Raw genomic sequence first — 22983 nt, 5'->3', positions numbered from 1 at the left:
CGATGAGTTAGGTCCTGAAAATATTAAGAATTGAGAGGTGAGTACAATCACTCAGTAACTAAGTTTTACTTAACCCATACAATTGTATATCAATTGTAATTAGATGTAAATAAGAAAATAAGCACATATATCACAAATAAACACTCGGCCCTGGTTTACTAACAACCATATGACCGGGCTTACCACAACACATTATCATGAAATTTCACCAAGCATAACATAGGGTCGTAAAAATAACAACCATGTGTCCTCAACACATGTCAGACCACAAAACTAACAACCATATGGCCGAACTTATATGTATGATTATATGCCAATTTTATATCCTCCTGTTACCTCTGACACGAAATCGGTGGCTATCATGTGGCTACGTCCTTCATAGACTAACCGAGCCTTTCACTTGTGAGGAGCTACCAAGCCAGGGTTAACTCACTCACTTATGTAATTCAGTTTCCCCCAATACTAATAACCATAAGCTGTCATACCCTTAATCTAGCCTCTTCGTGAATCAATGGAGACTTGTTAGGTTCAATTCCCTCGTAGAATAAGTGGGACAATCCTGAATCAACCATGGGATAAAGGTTACCTCCCGATTCCAACAGTCAGTACAAAGGCTAGTTCCTGATTCCAACGGTCACTACCAATACCACATGAATTTAAATCAATCTACTCCTCTCCCTAAGCGAACTTCTACCAATGATCATGCTATGCACATTTCTCACATAATATGCATTTTAACAATCAATTCATAGTACATGAACTCACACAAACTTAAATACTCCACAAACTCAACACATAATACATCACAATTCTCCACCCGTAATAACAAATCACAATCATTTTTGTAAAACATAAAGGGTGGCATAATCAAGGTTATCTTTCCAAAATCATTTTGCAAGTCAAACACATTGCCAATATGCATCCTTGATTTTAAATCATAAATCACATTTCACAAAACAATTAACATTCAATTATAAAGATTAAATTTCCCTCAGTTACCTCAAACCTTTGAGAGGTCAAAGGTTTACCCCTCACTATACTAACTTCCCAAAGCTTTAACAATCTCAAATAGTGACAAAATGAACCACACTATAATCATACCACACGAATATTATCATTGTCTCAATCTTGAAAATTTATCAACACATAACTCCACACATTCTAGTATATCAACTCATAATTACTACCCATTCATACCCAATGGGCTCATTAGGTTCCATTAATGCACATTATCACTAATAACACCTCAAATCATCATTAATACATATTAACCTCTCCCAACTACCATATTTATATCAATTTTCGGATTTTAAATGCTCCTATGGACTAACCACTTTTAAAATCATCAATGTGGTATTCCATTACCTTAAACAACTCCTATTATACTCATTTTAATCAATGGAATTAGAACCATAATCTTATGGACCGAAAAATCCATCTTCTAACTCAAACTCTACTATAACTCATCTTAAATGAGGGAGAGCAAGGAAGAAGAAGGCACCATAAACTTACCTTAGGTGTTTGGGAGTTTTAATCTAGCCTCTATGTGATCCCATAACATGCCCTAGTAGAGCAAAAGTTGAGCTCTTCATTTTCTTCCTTTCTTTTCTTCCATTTCCTTACGTAGATACGAACAAGATATATTTGATTTTTGGCCGTGCACCACAGAACACGCTGCCCTCCACCATGGCGCATGGCACAGAGGAGCCCGTTACCTTCAAATTTGTCTCTGTGCGCCGCGGCAGACTGACCACGTACTGCAGCAGTGGCACAGAGGACATTCTTTACTTTTTCTTCTTTTTTCCTTGCCCAGGTGACATGCCATTAATCCGGACCCACTTCTAGGGCTAAAATCACAACAATTTCACCAAGTTAAGCTCCTTTGGCCACACACCTCATTTACTCACTATAGGTTAATAAACCAGGATTAAATTTTTTTGGATATTACATATATCATGTCAATGTTCTATAGGTTTAAGGAAAAAAATTCCCGTGCATAATCGATGAGCGAGACTTACATTTACTATGGCAAAGTATAGTTTCAATGACATCTTTTGCTTCTATGTTAGTTCCTTCTTAAAGGGAGTCCTTACCAAATATGTAGAGGGATTAAAGAATGTATTTTGCAATGATAAGTTTGTTTCATTTATAGTGCTGGCTTTATTGTCCATTTTAATATGGATATATTTTTTTAACCAGTATGATGGATTAATGTGTTCAAATAATTAATAATCTCAAAATGTAATATGCTCAACTTTCTTAATGTTACAAGTCGAAATGATGCGCATATCCACATTGAACTTCAAGTAAGTAGAGGATTTTTTGAGCTTCCTGACAATATATAGATCTGTAGGGGATATTCTTTTTTTTTAACATTAAAAAATGAAACAGGGGACTGATCATGAGCATATCTAGCTTACTCCTCTAGGTAGTAGATAGAGGAAACAAGTCAAATAACAAAATTTTGTTGCTCAGTCTCACATGTATATTTACAAATTAAGAAAATAACATGTGATCATCTTTATCTTATTGCTTTTTCTATTGTGGACTATGAATTCTGATCAGTAAAATGTTGGTTTTAGCCATTTTGCCTACTTGCAAATATGTACATTTAGCTTATTTGAATGAATTTATGGGAGATGAAATTTGACCACTTATCTCAAACATATTTTGACTTAGAGTTGTGCGGTGTAAGATTTATAAAGATATATGACAACTAATAATTGATAGGCATTTATAAAAGAAGCTAGTGATTATTTGTATGCGTTATGTATTATTGTCTCAATGGAAATGTCTACCACAGGGACATAAATGCAAGTCATTGTTGTTGTTTTTGTTTTGGCGGGAAAGAGGCATGGGGTAGTAAGACAATAATATGCACTTTATGTAACAAAATCAATAATAATTTTATGTTCTTTCACTCCCCCCCCTTTCTACTCTTACAGAAACATGCACCTTTATTAGTTGAGCTCCACGTATCTAAAATTTTGCTTGAAGAGTTTGCATTTTTAGCAATATTACTAACAATAAAAAGATGATGATGATTATGACAACTCCTTATTTGTGTTGGAGAAGTGTTTGTGATTATTGAAAGAAGCTTTTGTTTATGGACTATGATGTTAGATGGAAGATACGAATAAAAATAGGACAAAAGGGATTTTTTTAACCTAGACTGCGTGATTCAGGAGGAGATGTATTAGTTAAACAATACTTTAAACTATATATTAGTTTGTAGGTAACATGTGTTATCATCAGCTGTGAGCTTCCTGTCTAAGGCAAGTAGTCGTTTATACACATGAATATCCAGTATGCTATGGCAATGGAAAAGCTTAAAAAGAAAAATATACTTTTATGGTTTTAAATTGAGTTTGATGACAAAGAATAAAAATACAAGAGAGGTTGATGGCGTGAAGGTTTTTTAGTTGCTATATATTATTAAGACATGTTCCATGCTGGGGAAAAGAAAAAAATGCTTCATAAAGAACGAATATCTGCCAAACATAAAGTGAGAATGCTACGTCGTGGGCTTAATTTTTTTATTGATGTAAGAATTTAATTCAAATCTTCTCACACTTATTGGGCGAGAAGATTTGTGTTGGCAATTGTTTTATGTCTTCTCATCTCTATTTATGATCTTAATTACCCTTTTTCAGTACTATTTGTCCTTCTTTTCTTTGTTAGCCAGCTTCTCTACCCCTTCGCACCCCATTTCTATCTTTTTATTCTTTCTTTGTGACCAAGTATAGCACTACTCTGATTCTATTTCTGAACTTATGAAGGCAAAATAGAATTGTTCTTTATGAAGTATAGCACTGCCCTGCTTCAATTTAAACAAGTATATCACTGTTCTGTTTCTATTCCTTTTATTCTTTTTTATGAAGACAAAATGAATCATGGTTTAAAGGGATTCATAGTTTCAAAAGGGCTATGCTATAGAGTTGCATGCTGGGTTATTGTTCCAAAGGCATTGAAACGATCTAAGTATGTATGAGCAAAGAGCTTTGATATATTTGTAATGGTGCAAAGTTTTATGAATTAGTCTTGTCAACACATTTAAATAGTAATTATTAAATGTATTTTTTTATTGTTCAAGTTTTTCAAATGACGAGAAACAATTGCTTCCTTTATTTTCAGTAGCTTGTGTCTTCTTTATATTTGCTCTAACCCAACTTGGCCAATCTAATAAATTATGTCAATTGAATAAAACTATCCACCCCATGGTCTTTACTTGTCATTTGTATTAATTTTGTCAATGACATACAATATGGCCTTCCTTTCATGTCTTTCTCTTTTCAATACTTACCCCCTTATAACTTTATTGCTTTTTGAGTTATCACACTGAATGTCAGTGATACTATCCTTTGGTTTATATATCTATCATATTGGCCGAATGTTTCCACTTTTCTTTTTCTTTTTTTCTTTTTGGCTACATTGAGTGTTCCTGCTTTGAACATTTCAAAGTGTGGATTGTTTAAAAAGTTGTATACATTTTTTGTTATTCAAATTAGTTATGAATCTCTATCGTATGGGTTATGAAAAAGTTGGTTGTCTTTTTTCATGTGTCAGTAACTACTTCATGTTTCTATTGTTCGCTGTTTTTTTATCTATCCATTGTGTTGGTTGCTCTTATGTATAGTATTAGGAGAAGCCATCATCTCAATTCAATGGCTTTTACTGTACATTTTTTGTTTCCTTCAAGCCTTCAGGAATGTCATATGCTATGATAACAAGTTTATGCTAGATAGTTCATGTTTATTTTCTAGTCATCACGTAATTTTTTTCTGGAAAGTACTCATTCAGATGAAGTTTCCAATGGTTTCTTTTGTTAATTTGTGGCAAAAAATTTGTTATAAGAACTATAGTTGGTATTCTAAAGATTTCTCAATCTTTTCTTATATTTAATATAATGTAGATCTATCAGAGTGCATCACTTTCTTGCTCTTCCTGCTTATAAAAGGTAGATAAGTTTACATATTGAAAGAGAAATCATGCTTATATTTTACTTGAATAGGAGATGTAGGGATAAAAGATAACAAAACAAATATAGGGCCTTAGGTTATTAGAGGTTATAGATATTGCTTTCTAGCTCGTAATATGTTTTAGAGAACTAAGTGATTTATTGTCCTGTCAAGCAACTTATGGGATTTTACTTTCTTTATTACTCCGTGCTGCTGTGCAAGAAAATTTCTTAAATTTCCAACCAACAAGACTTTTGCTTTGTTTATGCTATAAAGTTATTATCTGTAGAAGTTATTAATATTTATTGTTTGTACTATATCTTTGGTTGATATCAAATTTTTTCTCCATGTCATGATATTGCAATTCCTTAAATTATGTTATCAACCAAAGATATTAGTAGTTATCTATACAAGTTATTGTTTGTAAAGATTTTATACTCTGTTATACCAGTCCAGTTGTGTTAGAAATTACCATAGCAAGTATTTACTTGGTCTTTATTTTTTTCCCTTGATATCGACCAATAGTATATCATATTTTGTTGATTGATTTCCATAATACTACTAACACTTAATGTATGAGAGTATGATTAAAAATTATTATTTTTTACAATGTTAGCAAAAATATATATTTATTTTGACATTGATTTTAAAAAATTTATAATATTGCGCAGGGGAGATTAAGATATTGCAAAGTAAGAACTTCAAAACTAAGTTTAATTAAAAATGTAGTGTGTCAGATCTTTTTTTATTTCTCTTCTCTCGAGTAATTTAAAAGATGCAATGTGTTGAATTGCTGTATAATTCATGCTCCTTGTGTTGCCTCTCATTGCTCATTATCTTTTTTATCTAAATGCAACCTGAAAATGATAATGTGAATAGTTGACAGAAAGTCAAGTTGTGAGCATGTTGTAAAGTTTGGGAATAACATCTACAGATTAAATGTTGATGCATCTCATGTTTTAGCCTACATTCATCTGCTAATGAAAGTAAATGCTTAATATTCAAAATAAAGAATTGAAATTAAAGTTCTCTTTATTAATTAACTTAATTGACTTAACGCTTAATGCTTTATTCTCTTCATTAATATAAAAAATAGCATATCAGACAAATACGGATGTAATCACTTATAGGTAGAAGAACTCATCATTATATTGAAATTAGTAAAATTAATATCGGTATTTCAAGGTGGAAAGGCAGCTAAATTTGGAGTAGGATAATTATTTTTGGAGTAATTTTACTGATTGCAATAAATTTTAATTTTCCTTCATTTTAATATAATCAAGGATGAAACTTCAGATCATTGACCGTAGAACACTTATTTTGATTAATGATTTTGTTATAATTGTTTATTTAATTATAATGTTAGTCTACTCTCTTATACATGGCATGAGAGAGTAAATGCTAAAACTTGTATAAATGAAGAAAAATATATTAAACATATACGGACAAAATCACATCTAAAAGAAATGATATATTTTTACATTCGAATTAGTAAAATAGAAATTGGAATTTTTAGGTGAAAAAACTATTAAATTTGCATGAGGCTCATTAATTTTGGAATAATTTCATTAAGTGCAATAATTTTTTTCATCTATTTCATTTTAATATAATTAGTGTATAAAACTTTAAATCACTAATCGAAAAGAATTTAAGAACTTAGTTAAGGATTTTGTTGTTTTACCTTTTTATTGTTTTATCTATTCATTTTGTAACATTTGAAAAATTTTAACTCTGGTTTATTAACCTAATGAGGGTAATTAGTGAATTAATGAGGTATGTGGCTAGAGGGGCTTAACTTGGCATAATTATTGTAATTTAAGCCCTAGAAGTGGGTTCGGATCGATGGCAGGCCACTCGGACAAGGAAAGAGGAAGAAAAAGTGAAGAATTGTTCTCTGTGCCACATGCCGCCGCGCGCGTGGTTAATCTGCTGTGGTGCACGGAGATAAATTTGAATAATGAGCTCCTTTATGCCATGCACCGTGATAGAGGACAGCATGCGCCGCAGCGCACAGCCAAAATTTATGATTACTTCGTGTGTTGCATAAAAACAAAAGAGGAAAAGAAGAAGAAAATGAAGAGCTCAACTTTAGCCCTACTAGGATAGAGTAGTATTGGGTTCTATTATTGATAGGTTGAAGCTTCCGAACACCCAAGATAAGTTTATAGTGCCTTCTTCTTCTTTTCTCTCCCTTATTTATGATGATTTACGGTAGGGTTTGAGTTGGGAGATCGATTTTCAATCTATAAGAGTATGGGTCCAATTCCATTAGTTAAAATAAGTATAATAGGAGTTGTTTAATGTATTGAAGCACCATATTGATGATTTTGGAAGTGGTTGGTCTATAGGAGCATTTATTATTCAATGAGGTTGAGGTGTTGTTAATGATAATGTGCTTTTATAGAATTTAATGAGTCCATTGGGTATGAATAGGTAGTAATTATGAGTTGATAAAAAATAGAGTGTGTGGAGTTATATGTTGATAAAGCTTCAAGAGTTAGACAATGATGATATTCTTGTGGTATGGACGTAAAGAGGTTCGTTTTTGGCACCTTTCAAGCTTGTTGATGCTTTGGGAAGTCAATATAGTGAGGGGTAAACCTTTGACCTCTTAAAGGTTTGAGGTAACTGAGGGAAACTTAATGTTTATAGTTGAATGTTAATTGTATTTGTGAAATGTGAATTATAAGTTAAATTAATGATGCATATTGGCAAAATGGTTTTTGAAAAGAAATGGTTTTTGAAAAGAAAACATTGATTTTGCCACCCTTGGTGTTCTAAGAAATCAATTATGATTTATTAATGTGGGTGAAGAATTGTGATATATTATGTGTTGAATTGTGGAGTATCAAGTTATGTGAGTTCATGTATTATGAATTGATTGTTAAAATGCATATTATGTGAGAAATGTGTATAGCATGATCATTAGCGAGAGTTCCCCTAGGGAGAGGAGTAGATTGATTGAAATTCACGTGGTATTGGCAGTGACCGTTGGAATTGAGAACTAGCCTTGGCACCGACTGTTGAAATCGGGAGGTAGCCCTTGTCCTATGGTTGATTTAGGACTGTCTTACTTATTCTATAAGGAACTCGAACCTAAATAGTCTCTACTAGTTCATCAGAAGGCTAGATTACAGGTACGACACCCTGTGGTTGTTAGTATTGGGGGAAACCAGATTAGATAAGTGAGTGAGTTAACCTTAGCCTAATAGCTCCTTATAAGTGGAAGCTTGGGTTAGTCTGTGAAAGACATAGCTACGTTATAGCCACCAATTTGTGTCAGAGGTAATAGAAGGATATAAGGTTGACATATGATCATGCGTATAAGTCCGGCCACATGGTTGTTAGTTTTGTGATCTGGCATGTGTTGAGGGCACATGGTTGTTATTGTTGCGACCCTATGTTATGTTTTTGCTAAAGAACCTAATAATGTGCTTTGTGGTAAGCCTGGTCACATGGTTGTTAGTCTTGTGAACCGTGGCTGAGTATTATGTACTTATTTGCCTAATTGTATTTATTTACAATTAACATGCAACTGTATGGGTTAAGTGAAACTTGGTTAATGAGTGGTTGTATTCACCCCTCAATTCTGAATATTTTCGGGACCTAGCTCATCAGATTTGAGTTGGGAAAAACATACAGAGGCTTAGGATTTGTGGAGTAATCCTTTATATGCCTCTCTTTTATTACTTTCATGTGTATTTGTTAATGTAATTGCCAACTAGGATTAATCGACATGATTTATGTACTACTTGCATGATTTTGTGTATAACTATTGTATTTTTTGCCTTGGGTTAATGAGTTTTGGTTGTGAACTCACGGATAGGGCCAAAATACTTGTGCAAGTAGAAACATTGTATTTTGAGAAGTTTAGAATGAAATTGTTGATTTTATGCAACATTTCCTCCCCTTGTATGTTTTATGAAAATTAGGGTTGAGTGGTGATTTTATGATATAAGTGTTTTTGATTGTGTGTGGTGCATTGCACTAGTCTGCAAGAGTCCATTGAGTGTGGTTGGATAGTTGGTGTAAGCTATTGGCATGTGTGGTTAAGTTGAGACACCCTATTTGGGGAATTTTGTGAAAAAATGGTCAAAATGAGTTTTGGTGTCCAACTTTTTATAAAAAATGAGTTTGAATGCGAAACCGGTGCCATTAGCTAGAGCTAAGAGAAAGCTCTATATAGACATAAAAACCACCTCAATCAGACATCAGATAGAGATTTAGGACACAGTGGAAGTTCACACCTTGTACTGTCATATGATTGCACTGATGTTGTCAAATTTCGCACAATGCATTGTGGTGCACGGTGCCTTATGTTGCGACACATGGCATAAAAAAGACATGCCGTGGCATACAAGCTGTAAGTCGAAGCGCATGTAACACTTTTTGCACAAAGTCTGTTTTTGAGTTTTAAAACTCATTAATTTAGGTCCTAATTGATTTTCAAGCTTCCGCCTTGCTTTTAAAACTCTAATATGAACTTATTAAACTATGTTTAAGATTTAAATTATTGAGATTGAGATTCCTTTGAAACAATTTTGAGAAATTATTTTTTTTAAACTTTAAAACTTGGTAATCCTTTAAGGGTTAAGCCCCATATTACCATGATTTGGAGTAAATTGTGATTTAATCTTAGGGAGGTTATAGTTTGGTATCAGTTTCTCTGCTTCTAAGAACTGGACTGTGGATTTGTGAATTAAGTATAAGTTTGCTTGTAAATGGTGCATTTGCATATAGAAAGTTGGCAATTAACATTATACACTTGTTACTTTCCTATTTAAGCTAGTGTTAATTATTTTCCATTTGTGAGATAACTTCCATCCTTAGGAGGGGAGAATAGTGCAAACAAGAAATACTACCGGTAACATTCCGGCAAATGTATCTAGACAAGTGCAAGAAGTCTTGGTACAAGAGGAGAACATTGTCCCTAGCAAGCATGTTAAGATGGGATAAGGCTCGAGTCAAGCTAGAGAGCAATCGAGACCTACAACTGGCAATAAGAATATATTGCTTGATTTAAGAAGCATGATGGAAAGAATTGAATAGAGAATAGATAAGCATGATGAGATTTTGAAGAAAAGACTGGAAGAGTCAAGCAAGACCATAGAAAGAGTTTGCAGTTGTGGTGAAGTGAGACTTGAGAGGGAAATACTTGACCAACAAGAGGAGGATTATTATGAAGAGAGTGGATCAAGGAGGCCTAAACTAGTGAGGCCTAGAGGAAGAGAGCAAGAGAGCTCTATTGATTTAGCCTTGAAGAAGTTCATAAGGTTGAATCCTTCATCATTTGAGGGTTTCATGGAGAATAGAGTGGCTGCGAAGTGGATAGATTGGTTGGAGATGATCTTTTCCATTATAAGCTACACATCCAAATAGTAGGTATTACTTGTGATATTCCTGCTTAAGGATACTGCCAAGCAGTGATAAGAGAGTATAAGACCAGTGGATGGGTCTTAGTTGTTATGGAGTGAGTTCAATAGGAGATTCTTCTCCTACTATTTTCCTACCTCCTTCAGAGCTGAGAAAGAGGCTAAGTTCCATCGGCTATAGCAAGGAAATATAAATGAAGAAGAATATATAGCTAAGTTCAATGAGTTGTCCAAATACTCAACATACTTAAGGCATCATAATGATAAGTACTGGAAGGTCGAGCAATTACTTGAGAAGATACGGCCTGATTACATATAGCAGTTAACACCCTTTAACATTGTCTCATATAATGACATGTGTAGTAAGTTGAGAGCAGTGGCCAAATATAGTTGTGAGGTTGAGGACAGCTAAGGGAGAGATAGTAGGGGTCGTTTCTCTACGTATACGAGTCCTACTAGAGGTATTGGCAAGAGCACTGGATATAACTCTCGACCATCTAGATTGGGCAGCAGTAGTAGTAAGAAGAGAAGCTTCCAAAGCAGTTCACATTCAAGAGGTTCCTAGATAAGGAGTAACGCCCTGAAGAGTATGGGTGGGCGGAGTCAAGCTTCAAAATAGGATTCTGCTCCTATGGTAGCTAGATCTATTAGAGTCCTATAATGTAACAAGTGTGGGAGACACCATGCTAGAGCGTACTGGACATGTTTCAAGTGCCATACGATTGGGTACATCGCTTGGTATTACCCTAAGAACACTCTTCACATAGATCAGAGGTTTACTATTCCTAGTTGTGTGTTTACTATCACGAGAGAAGAGGCTGAAGCTTCCCTGAAGCTTATCCAAGGTATGATTTCTTTAAGCAATCAACAAATTTCTACTTTGTTTGATTCTAGTGCCACTCACTTGTTTGTTTCCTATGAGTATTCAAAAAGACTAAGTTTTCATGTTGTTAAAATGCCTTTCATGATGAATGTGTCTATATCGGCTGGTGCTTCAGTGAAAACTAGTTGAGCTTGCTTGAAAGTAGAGTTGAAATTTGATAAAATAGTCACAAGTATTGACTTGATTTGTTTGCCTATATCGAGAATTGACGTGATTATTGGCATGGATTAGTTGTCTACTACTGGAGTGATGTTAGACTGTAATAGAAAGATAGTTCATTACTAGTGTACATGGCAACTTTAGCTAATGATGGGAATACACTGCCTGTACCTGTTACTACTCCAGAGACTCCTAAGTTCCTATTAGCAGTACAAGTGGAGAAATCAATGAAAGAGGGATGTCAAGCCTTTATGGTATTCTGCTCAGTATACGGAGTGTATGATGAAGCATTAGACAAGATTGGAGTTGTCAATGAGTTTTTTGAGGTGTTTGTAGATGAAGTGTTAGGATTGCCACTAGAGAGAGAGATTGAATTCTCAAGTGACTTGGTACCTAGTACTGAGCCAATCTCTAAGGCTCCGTATTAGATAGCTCTAATGAAATTGAATGAGCTTAAGAAGTAGCTAGAGGAGTTATTGGAGAAGCGGTTGATTAGACCTAGAGTTTCACCCTAGGGTTCACCTATTCTGTTTGTTTGGAAGAAAGATGGTAGCATGAGATTGTGCATAGATTACTGGCAGTTGAACAAGGTGACAATTAAGAATAAGTATTCATTACCCCAAATCGATGACTTGTTGGATCAGTTGGCTAGAGCAGCGGTATTCTCTAAGATTGACTTGAGATTCAGCTATCACCAATTGAGAGTGAAAATGGATGATGTGCTAAAGATGGTTTTTAAAATGAGATACGAGCATTATGAGTTTCTTGTTATGCCCTTCGGACTGACAAATACACTCACAATCTTTATGGATTACATGAACTGAATCTTTAGACCTTACTTAGACAAGTTTGTGGTGGTCTTCATTAATGATATCTTAATATAATCGGTTGATAAGGAAGAACATGCTAAGTACTCGTGGATTGTGTTGCAAATTCTGAAAGAGAAGAAGCTTTATGTAAAGTTGAGCAAATGTGATTTTTGGTTGCGTGAGGTGAAGTTTTTAGGCCATATAGTATCGACAGATGGTATTACAGTTGATCCTCATAAGGTGGATGCGGTGCTACAATGGAAAAGACCGACTTTTATGATAGAGATCCGAAGTTTCTTAGGTCTAGTAGGATATTATAGAAAGTTTATTCAGGGATTTTCCCAAATTGCATTTGCTTTGACTAAATTGACTAAGAAAGATTAGCCTTTCATATGGACTGACAAGTGTGATGAGGCTTTCTAAGAGCTAAAGCAAAGATTGATGATAGCACCTGTGTTGACTATTCTAGATTTGAAATGGCCATTTGTGGTGTATGCAGACGCTTCACTTAAGGGTCTTGGATGTGTTCTGATGCAAGATGACAGAGTTGTGGCATATGCTTTGAGATAATTAAGACCACACAAGGAGAACTATCCTACCCATAATCTTGAGCTTGCGGTAGTGGTGTTTTCACTTAAAATATGGAGACATTACCTTCATGGTGCATAGTTTGAGGTATACAGTGACCACAAAATGCCTCAAGTATCTAGTTGATCAAAAAGAGTTGAATATGAGGCAGCGGAGATGGATGGAGTTCTTAAAGGACTATAATTTTGAGTTGAAGTACCATCCTAGCAAGGCTAATGTAGTAGCTAATGTGTTAAGTCGAAAGATGATACACGTAGCATTCTTGATGATGCAAGAGCATAAGATATTAAAGGATTTCTCTAATGAACACAAGAATGTTCTTGATTTCATGTCATACAACATGAATGTCATGGTGATTACAAGCGAGTTTTGGAAAGAGCTGAGAAAACCACAGTTAGAAGATGTGTACTTGCTAAAAACTTGTTTAGAAAGACTTGTATGATGACATAAAGCCCATATAATGGGAAGACCTATAAGTAGCCTCATAATACATAAAAGACATTCCTCCAAAGGTGAAAGACCCCTTAGAGGAAATAAACTTAGGGAGCATCAAGATCCCTAATTGATCTACATAAGCAGCCTTTTGAAGTTAACTGAGGGATAGCTTAATCAAAATGCTCCAGGAGTACAAAGATTGCTTCGCCTAAGAGTACAAGCAGATGCCAGGTTTAGGCAAGAAGTTAGTGGAGCACCGCTTATTGATAAAAAAAACTTTAAACCATTCTAACAACTAACTTAAAGGATGTGCGCCCAGATAAAGCTCCAAGTTAAAGAGGAGATCAAGAAGCTATTAGAGTTTTATTTCATTTGTCCATGCTGGTATTCCTCATAGCTATCTAATATAGTCCCTATCATAAAGAAGAATAGAAAGATCAGGGTGTGTGTGGATTTTAGAAACGTTAACACAACCACTCCTAAAGATGTGTACTCCATGCCCATAACAACTTCCTTATAGATTTTGGAGCTAGTAACAAACTCATCTCTTTCCTTTTCTTAATATAATCAATTTTTATTGCACAAGAAGATGTCTACAAGACATCCTTATAATGCCCTAGTTCTACTTGGAATTTTGAATAGGTTATCCTACCTTTTATCTTTAGAAATTTTAGGGCTACTTATCATAGGGACATGAATGCCATCTTTTATGACATGTTAGGAGAATTCATGGAGGTATATATAGACAACATCATGGTCAAGTTCAAAAAGAAAGAGCTTTATATTGGGCACATCAACACTTGCCTTTAAAGGGCTAAAGTCATGGCACTCAAACTGAATTTATTGAAGTGTGCTTTTAGAGTTCAAGCAAAGAACATTCTAGGGTTTCTTGTACACTAATGATGGATAGAAGTGGATAAATAACATAGTTCAAGATGTGCTACAAGTACAAGCTCCCTCTAACAAGATGTAGCTTCAATAGTTCCTAGGATAGGTTAATTATCTCAAACAATTTATCTTCAACTTGGCCAAAAAGACTAAGGAATTATTAAATTTTTTAAAGCTATAGCAAAACCAAGACTTTAAATGGAAGGAGTGCCACCAACAAGCTTTTGAGAAGATCAAGGAATACCTTTCTTTGGCCCTAGTACTAGATGTACTGAGAAAAGGGGAACTAATATTTTTGTACATTTATGCTACAAGTCTATTAGCTAAGAGAACCCTTTGGACTATGAGCATGCAATACATTATCTTAGTTGATACTTGACTGTAACAAAAACAAGATATTTGATAATAAAATAATGATGTTTGGCTCTTTATTTTTCTTGCATTAAGTTATGTCATTATATGTTAAAAATAAGAGTCTAAGTGGTCTTAGGTACTCATGTTCAATGGCTTAAGTATCGATGAATTTGCAAGCACTGAGGTAATCATTATTACCCCTAAAGGAGTATGCATAGTGCTATCCATAAAGCAGGATTTCTCCTATACAAACAATCAAGCATATTATGAGGTGTTCTTGATAGGGCTTGAGCTAATTCAAGAGATGGGCATAAGAGAAGTAGAGATACAAAGGGACTCCCAACTATGCTCTATTAGTTAAGTAAAGGATATAAGTACAATAGCTTAGCATTAGCCCCTTACTTCACCATTGCATCTCATATTCTTTAGGATTTAGATTATGTAGAGTTTATGTATGTGCCAAGAGAAGCAAATTGGGAGGCCAATAAGTTGGCCTAGGTTTCTTTGGGGGTATAACTCTCTGAGGGATTGGCTTATAAGATTATTGTGGTTTAGAGGAGTGAACATTACTTAGTCTGGTCAAGGGCATGCTAGTGTTCATGGTCGATTGGGGCCAACAAGCTATTGTTGATTGGATGAAAGAAATCAAGAACTACATATTGAATCTAAATCTAAGGGTGACCTATTAAATATGGGTTTATAGGAAAACGTAGGACTGGCTCTTGCTTAAATGCATTAGGTTCAATAAAGCTATGAAGGTCTTTAAGCAAGTTCATAAAGGCACTTATAAAGCAAACTAATCAAGCACAAAGATGTGATGGCTCATCTGTAGGAATGGATATTTCTAGGCAACCATATTAGTTGATTGCATGAAATTTGTGAAAGGGTGTAGACAATGCTAGAGGTATAGACTTATGTAGATAGCACCCGCTTCAAAGCTCCACAGTATGGTGAAGCTGTGGCCTTTTAAAGGGTAGGCCATGGATATCATAGGCAAGATTTACCCTACTTTATTTAAAGGGAACTCCTTCATACTCGTTATAATAGATTGCTTTACTAAATGGGTAGAGGCTCTTCTATTAAAGAAAGTGGAACATAATGACATGCTCAACTTTATCTAAGAACAACTTATGTATAGGTTTACGATTACTCAAACTAACACAACAGATTATGGGATCATGTTACTCCATTCAATTGCCTATTGTGCTTAAGCTAATGGGTAAGCCAAACCTTCTAATAAGATCATCATTTGGATTTAGAGAATATGTTAAAAAACAACCTAAGAAATTGGCACACCATACTTTTAGAAACACTGTAGGCTTACTAAATATCTATTCGAACTACTATGTGTGTTAGCCATTTTGCCATAACTTATGGACATGAAGTGCACCTGCTAATGGAAATGGTGATGCTGTCTCTAAAGGGTATACTACTACTATGATACAAGAGTTAGAAGATGGAGAAAACTTTTCCTTCAAGCATACAATCATATGATAGCAAAAAAGCAAAAGAAAACCACAGTGTACAATAAGTGTGTCAAGCGTAAGAGCTTCTAAGAAGCCAAATGTGTATGGAAAGTGATTTTGCCTTTTAGAACTAAGGACAAGGAATGGAGGAAGTATTTACCCAATCAGGATGGGCCATTCAATGTCTCCAAAATCCTAAGATCTAATGCATATTTATTATCTAGCCTGGAGGGAGAATCTCATAAAAGGGCGACCAATGAGAAATACTTTAAGAAATACTACCCAACGATGCTGGGGAACCATTTAGAAACCACGTGATAGCAATTGGTGAGTTTGTGAAGGATGTAGCCACGTGATAGCAATTGGTTGCATGTCGGAGGTAACAGAAGGGTATAAAGTTGGCATATGATCATGTATATAAATCCGACCACATGGTTATTCATATTGTGGTCTGGTATGTATTAGGGGCACATGGTTGGTATTATTGCAACCCCGTGTTGTACATTGTGTATTGAAAAGTGATATATGTTTTTGGGCTTGGTTATATGGTTATTAGTATTGTGAATCATGACCAAGTTCCTTACATGTGTTGTAATTGTGTTTGCCTATTTGCATCTATTTACAATTGATATACAACTATATAGATTAGGTGAAACTTGGTTACTGAGTGGTTGTACTCATTCCTCAATTCTTAATATTTTCAGGGCCTAGCTCATCGGATCTAAGTTGGGGAAAAACACTCTAAGGCATAGGATTGTGGTGAAATCCTACTTTCATGTCTCTTTACTTTATTTTCGTGTACTGATGTTGTATAATTGCCAACTAGGATCACATGTCATTATTTTGTACTACTTACATTAGTTTAGTGTACAACTTGTGTATTTTGTACCCTAGGTTAGTGAGTTTTAGTTGTAAACTCATGGATAAGGCGAAAATACTTATACAAGTAGAAAAATGTGTATCTTGAATGATTTGAAATGAAAATAATGGTTTTGTGCATGATTTCCTCTCGCTTGTGTTTTGTAAAAATTAGGGTTGAGTGGTGATTTTAAGAAATATGTATTTTTGGTTGGGTATAGTGCATTGCACGAGTTTATTAAAGTCCATTGAGTGTAGTTGAAAGGTCAATATAGGCTTTTGGCACTTGTGGTTGAGTTGGGACACTAAGGTTGTGTATTTTGTGTAAAAAGTAGTAAAAATGAATTTTAGTGTCCAACTTTTTATGGAAAAAGAATTTGAGTGTAAAACTAGTGTCATTAGCTAAAGTTAGGAAAAAGCTCTATGTAGACACTGAAACCACCTCAATTAGACATCGAATGAAGATTTAGGACGCATCAAAAGTTTGCTCCCACTACTGTTAAATGACAACAGCTATTATTGTGAAATTCATGCCATGTGCCACGATGCATGGCATAGAGAAGGGTGAGCCACAATGCATGTCACGTTTTCTACACAAAATCCTATTTTAAGCTTTAAAACTCATTGTTTTGGGTCTCATTTATTTTGCAAGCTTCCATATCATTTTTAAACTCTGATTTGAGCATAATAAGTGTTGATTGAGATTTGAAATGTTGAATTTAGGATCGCATTATATATGTTTTGAAAATTGTTATCATTTGTGAAATTTTACAACTTTGGTAATCCTTTGTGGGTTAATCCTTTGATTACATTAATTATGGAGTTGAATGTGGTTTGGTAAGGGAGACCTTACAAGGCTCTTAATACAAGCTTTATCAACTCCTCATCATTAAGAAAGCACACCCTTCCCTTATAGTACAATATCCCATCTACTATCACTTTAAAATAATTTATCTTCCCTTCCTCCATGTCCTCCCTAACTCCTAACAAATATTCATCCTTAAAATATACTTCACACTTCTATATACAATCAAAGGACTAATCCTTCTTTATTAGTTTAGTCAAAGGCATGGCTATCTATAAGAGCCTCTAAATAAATCTTTGGTAGTAACCTACCAATCTCATTAAGAATATTTTAATTTCAATGATAGTTTATGACCTCTTTATTTTAACATCTCATCAATCTTGTTGGGGTGCATAAACACCTCTTTTATCAAATCCATGTGGCTTAAGAATTTTACTTATTAGAGCTAGAACTCACATTTAGATATCTTTTCATAAAGTTTATGCTCCCTCAACACTTGCAGCACTACTTTTAGGCTCTCTTTAGGCTTGTCCTCATTTTTAGTGTAAAAGAGAATATTGTCAATGAAAATGATCATAGACTTATCTAGGTAAGGCCAAAGGATCTAATTAATATAGTTCATGAAAATAGATGGGGTAATAGTTATCTTAACTGATATTACCAAGAATTTGTAGTGTCTATATTTTGTTTTGAAGGTAGTCTTTGGTATATCTTTAGCTCTTACCCTCAACTTGTGATAGCTTGACCTTAGATCTATTTTTTTTTCAAAAAAAAATGGACATTCTAGTCAACTATTCTAGTAGATTATCTATCTCGGGCAAAGGATATTTATTTTTTATCATCACCTTATTCAACTATATGTAGTCAATGCACAACCTCATATTCTAATATTTATTCTTTACAAATAGTGCAAATGACTCTCAAAGAGACACACCAGGCCTTATTGAGCCTTTCTTTATTAGTTTCTCAATATGCTTCTTCAATTTTAATAACTCTTATAGAGAAGCTTTAGAAATTGACTTTATGTCAAGCACAAGATCAACGTACAACTCTAATTCTCTCTCAAAGTGGTGATCCAGGAACCTTCTTTAGAAATACATTTGGGAACTCCTTCTTCTACCACAACTTGAACAAATATAATTCTCAATTTGGATAGATGACATCAAATGTAGCCCAATATTAAAGATGGTTGCACAAGACTGTGTACATAGGTAAGGAGACAACCTTCATTTTACAATTAAAGATGTCATTGTTTTTAGACATCCAAGCCATCCCTATAATCAAGTCAATCCCTTAAATGGGTAGATAATAGATAAGATTTGTGGTGGAAGTTCTACTAGCAAACTTAAGAACAAATTTAAGATAAGCCTCAATAGTTATAGAGGCTCTTTTTGGTATGGACACATTCAAGTTGAAGGTAATTCATGCAAATACAACTTCAATCAAGGCACACAATCAAGTGACACAGAAGAGTGGGTTTTCTTAAAATCAAACAAAACTTTAATGTCAAAACATTAGAGATTGAGAGTACCTCTTCTAGAATAGGTCCAGTGTTGGCCTCCTATTATGACAATGAAAATAGTTTATCAAGAACTACATGTCTCATCTTAGTAGGTCCTTACAAGCCAACTTAATGGAACGAGAGTTATTTTTGGGCTTTTGACACATATAGCATATCAAACACCTCCCTTGATGCCCTTTTCCATACTTTTCATATTTTTTGCTATTAGTTGTGTTGGCTATAAGAGTAGTGAAACCTCTAGAAACTTTGTTCTCCATTGTCTTTTAAGAGGTAAAGAGAACATCCTTCTAGAATTATTTGAGTTGCGGTTGCTCTTACTCATATCACTAGTAGATCTAGGAAATGGAGCATATTTGGCATAAGCTTCTTTTCTTCTCTCAACCTCATCTTATTTCAACTTCATCCTTACATTGATGTGAAATTTAGTCCATATCTCTTCAAAGTTATGGATCTCAATGGGAGTTAGGGTGGTCCTCAACTCTCACCTTTCCTTCTTAATCAAGAACTTAGAAATCCACTAGGAATTGTTATGCTTCTACAAGTTGGTGGAAAACTTTACTAGCTTTAGGCAGCAAGCTATGAATTTATTATTGCCATTCTTAAAGGCATAGAATTGTACCTCTTGGCTATCTCTAAGAGTAGTAGGGAAATAATTTTTAAAAACATTTCTCTTTAAATTCCTCCCAAGTAACCTCTACATCATCTTCAAGCATGCTATTGTCCTACTACTTCTTAGTCACTTATTGTAATAACTACTTAGGAACTTACACCTTTAGGAGGTGTAGATTCCTTTATAAAGATTGTTTCCAAGTGGCCCATCCATTTCTCTGCCTTACTCGAATCTAACTTCTCTTTAAACATCAATAGCTTGAACATTGATCTTGAAGTTCTCCCATACTTGAGTGATGGTAGCCATAGAAGTCTCTAGTAAATGTAAGCCTCTACAACTAGCTGCTTCAGTGTTCCCCTAATTACTTCTTATAAACTAAATGTGACTGACATGGCCATTTTATTCCCTATGACCATTACAATCTTTAATCCTAGTAAGCTCATCCTCATGCCTCTCACTTACTAATCAATGTTGAATACTAATTTCCTTAGTTCACCTAAGATATCATCATTATTTGAGGCTATCGGTTAGAATTCTGTATCCTTCATGTATTTACCATTATCCCCTCCTATATGCCACACCAAAAAAGACACTAATAAGTAAATATTATCAGAGAAAACTAAAAATCTAAATAATCAGGGAAGTACACAAATGTATTTATTTGTCATGACCACTACTCAAAAAAGTAGTGTAATAAACTAATTAATAAAAATTCATTCAATAAAGAGTTCTTGAAATGTGAAGCTATAATACACTAGTACAAAAATGGCCTTATTTTATATTTTTATATGCCAAAATGTAACTATTGAATAAGTCAGTCACCCAAGAGTAGGGTGAATTAGGTTTTCTATAAAATTTTTGAAATCTTTTCCTAAACCAAAAATAGAGTTTTGTATCAAAACAAAGTTTGATTAATGAGCATGTACAATAAGTGAAGTTTAGTGAAGAGAAAGCTTGACATAAGGACAACTATAAGACTTTACAAGTCTTTAACTCTCTTTATAACAACTTTTCTTGTAAGCAAGCATGCACTTAAGGAAAACTTCCCTAAGATTTCATAAATGAAAATAATCTTTTCAAAACTAAAAATTTAAGAAAAATAGGTTTAAGCTAGTTCAAAAACTTTAATGCAATACGTAAAACTATAAATGTAATCAATTGATGTGTTGCCCATTCACTTAAATGAGGTTCTATTTATAGTGTGAGGAATATTATAGCTATTAAAGACCACAACCAGCTATTTAGAGTCCTTATTGCATGTGTAAATGAGAAAGCTGAGCAAAAAAAAAGGAATATTTGTAAAATTCATCAAATGCGTGTCAAAACTCTAAAACTTGTGTTTTAAGTTCACCCTTACCTGGATGAGTAGTGCATGAAGGGTTCAGGAAGACTAAGCTCAATACATGAGTGAAAGCTCTCTAATGGTCACATCTTTTGACAAGGCTAAATCACAAACTTCTCAAGAACACTGAAACACACGTGGAGGCTATATGGATCACGCGAGGAATAGGTGCAAGAAGTGACTAACCTCTTAAATACTTTGAAACTTGTATGGGTGAGATAAATAACTTGTGAATATATGGGTTACACAAGTTTTAAACACTTAGTATAAAGAGAATTAGCCAGGGTGTTAAAAACTTAAACTTTGGCAAACTTGAATAACAAATTAAAACTTGCATATGTCACACTAGAACTTATAAGGATGAGAAAGAACAAACACTTAAGTTGCAATTGGTAGGCTAATACTCATAAGGATGGGATCTTGTCCTTAATTATAAGGATAAATTGTCTATAATCTTTGTTAACATTGTCACTCAAAACTCGTGTGTCTCACCATTAAAACATGTATATTCTAATGACCTGAACTAAGCTCCTCTTTATCATACTAAAACTCACATGTCTTACCTTTGAAACTCACGTACTAGAAGTGTCCAGAGCCAAGATCTTCTCTATCTCCCTAAAACTTGTGTGTTTGAGTAGGTCAGAACAAACTATTCTATGGAACTCTAAAGCTGGTATGTTTCATTTTGAAATTCACGTTCTTGAGCATCACAAAGACAAAGGCATTATGAAACTCTAAAACTCGTGAGTATAACATCTTGAATTTCAATCCCAAAAACTAGTTGCTAATCAAGGGTAAATTAGTAATTAGTGGATTGATTGTGGTTTAGGTGTTAAGTTGATGTTTTGTATTGTTTAGATGTGGTAGTGTGAAAAACTCATCTAGAGGGTGGAGACGTTCAAATCTTCTAGGGCAAGCGATATCTGAAGCTCAGGAGTCTGTTTCAATTAATAACTTGCTAGGTAAGTATTGCATAATCCCTAGCTTTAATTTTACCCCTTTTTTATTGAATTTCATTAGTTGAGAAATTGAATCACGAAGTTCTAAGATGTTGTAATCTAAAAAAAATGGTTAAAATGGGACAATGAATATATAACTAAGGTTTTATAACTAATATGGAATTGAATGGTTAAGCATTGAAGATTTAGGCTAAAAATAGCCAAAAATTTAGGTTAAATGCAAAATTATGGTTGAATAATGTATTGGGAGATTATTATGGTTGCTTGAGTAGCCTATAGGGTTAATGACTATAAATAATGAATAAGTAAATTAAAAAGGGTTTAATTGAATAGTTTTATGTGTTAAGAGATTTAGTTTGGCCAAATCAATGTTTGTGAAAATGGTTGAGAATTAACTGAGAGATACTGTGTTATGTAGATTAAGCACCTGTGAAGTTGCTTGAGAGAATTTGTACCCCTGGGAGCTTAGTATGGTTGGTAACCCTTAGTAAGAAGGGTTAAAGGTAACTGAAGTAACTCTTTTACTTGTTTGTTTGTGAATTTTTTTGCAAGTATTTTGATATAATTACATGCATTATATTATGAACTGGTAGAGTAGCAATATTGTGAAAGTACATGCATGCAGGTGTGTGAGTATTGATTAAAATGAATTTAAAATGGCACATGCATTGAAATACATCGCATTTGCGAGAATACCCTAGATTATGGTAAGGGGACACGGCTTTACCATGAGGAGGTTCAAGAAGTCTTGATGATCTAGAGTGTAAATCTTGACCCTATTAGGATAGACTTTGGAGAAGAATCTTGATAATCTAGAGCGTAGAGCTTGAATCCACTACGATAGACCTAGGATATTGAATGATCTATAAGGTTACCCTAAACTAGGGTAGGAGTTATAGCCCTACTCTGTTTAAGGCTAAGAATTCCTAATGATCCAGAGTGTAGAGTTTAACTCTGCCATGACAGACTTAAGAG

Source organism: Prosopis cineraria, unplaced genomic scaffold (genome assembly GCF_029017545.1).
Source record: "Prosopis cineraria cultivar Desert tree isolate PC_DT_omini unplaced genomic scaffold, ASM2901754v1 PC6, whole genome shotgun sequence".
NCBI classification, from domain to species: Eukaryota; Viridiplantae; Streptophyta; class Magnoliopsida; order Fabales; family Fabaceae; genus Prosopis; species Prosopis cineraria.
Note: the sequence above shows the minus strand (reverse complement) of the source record.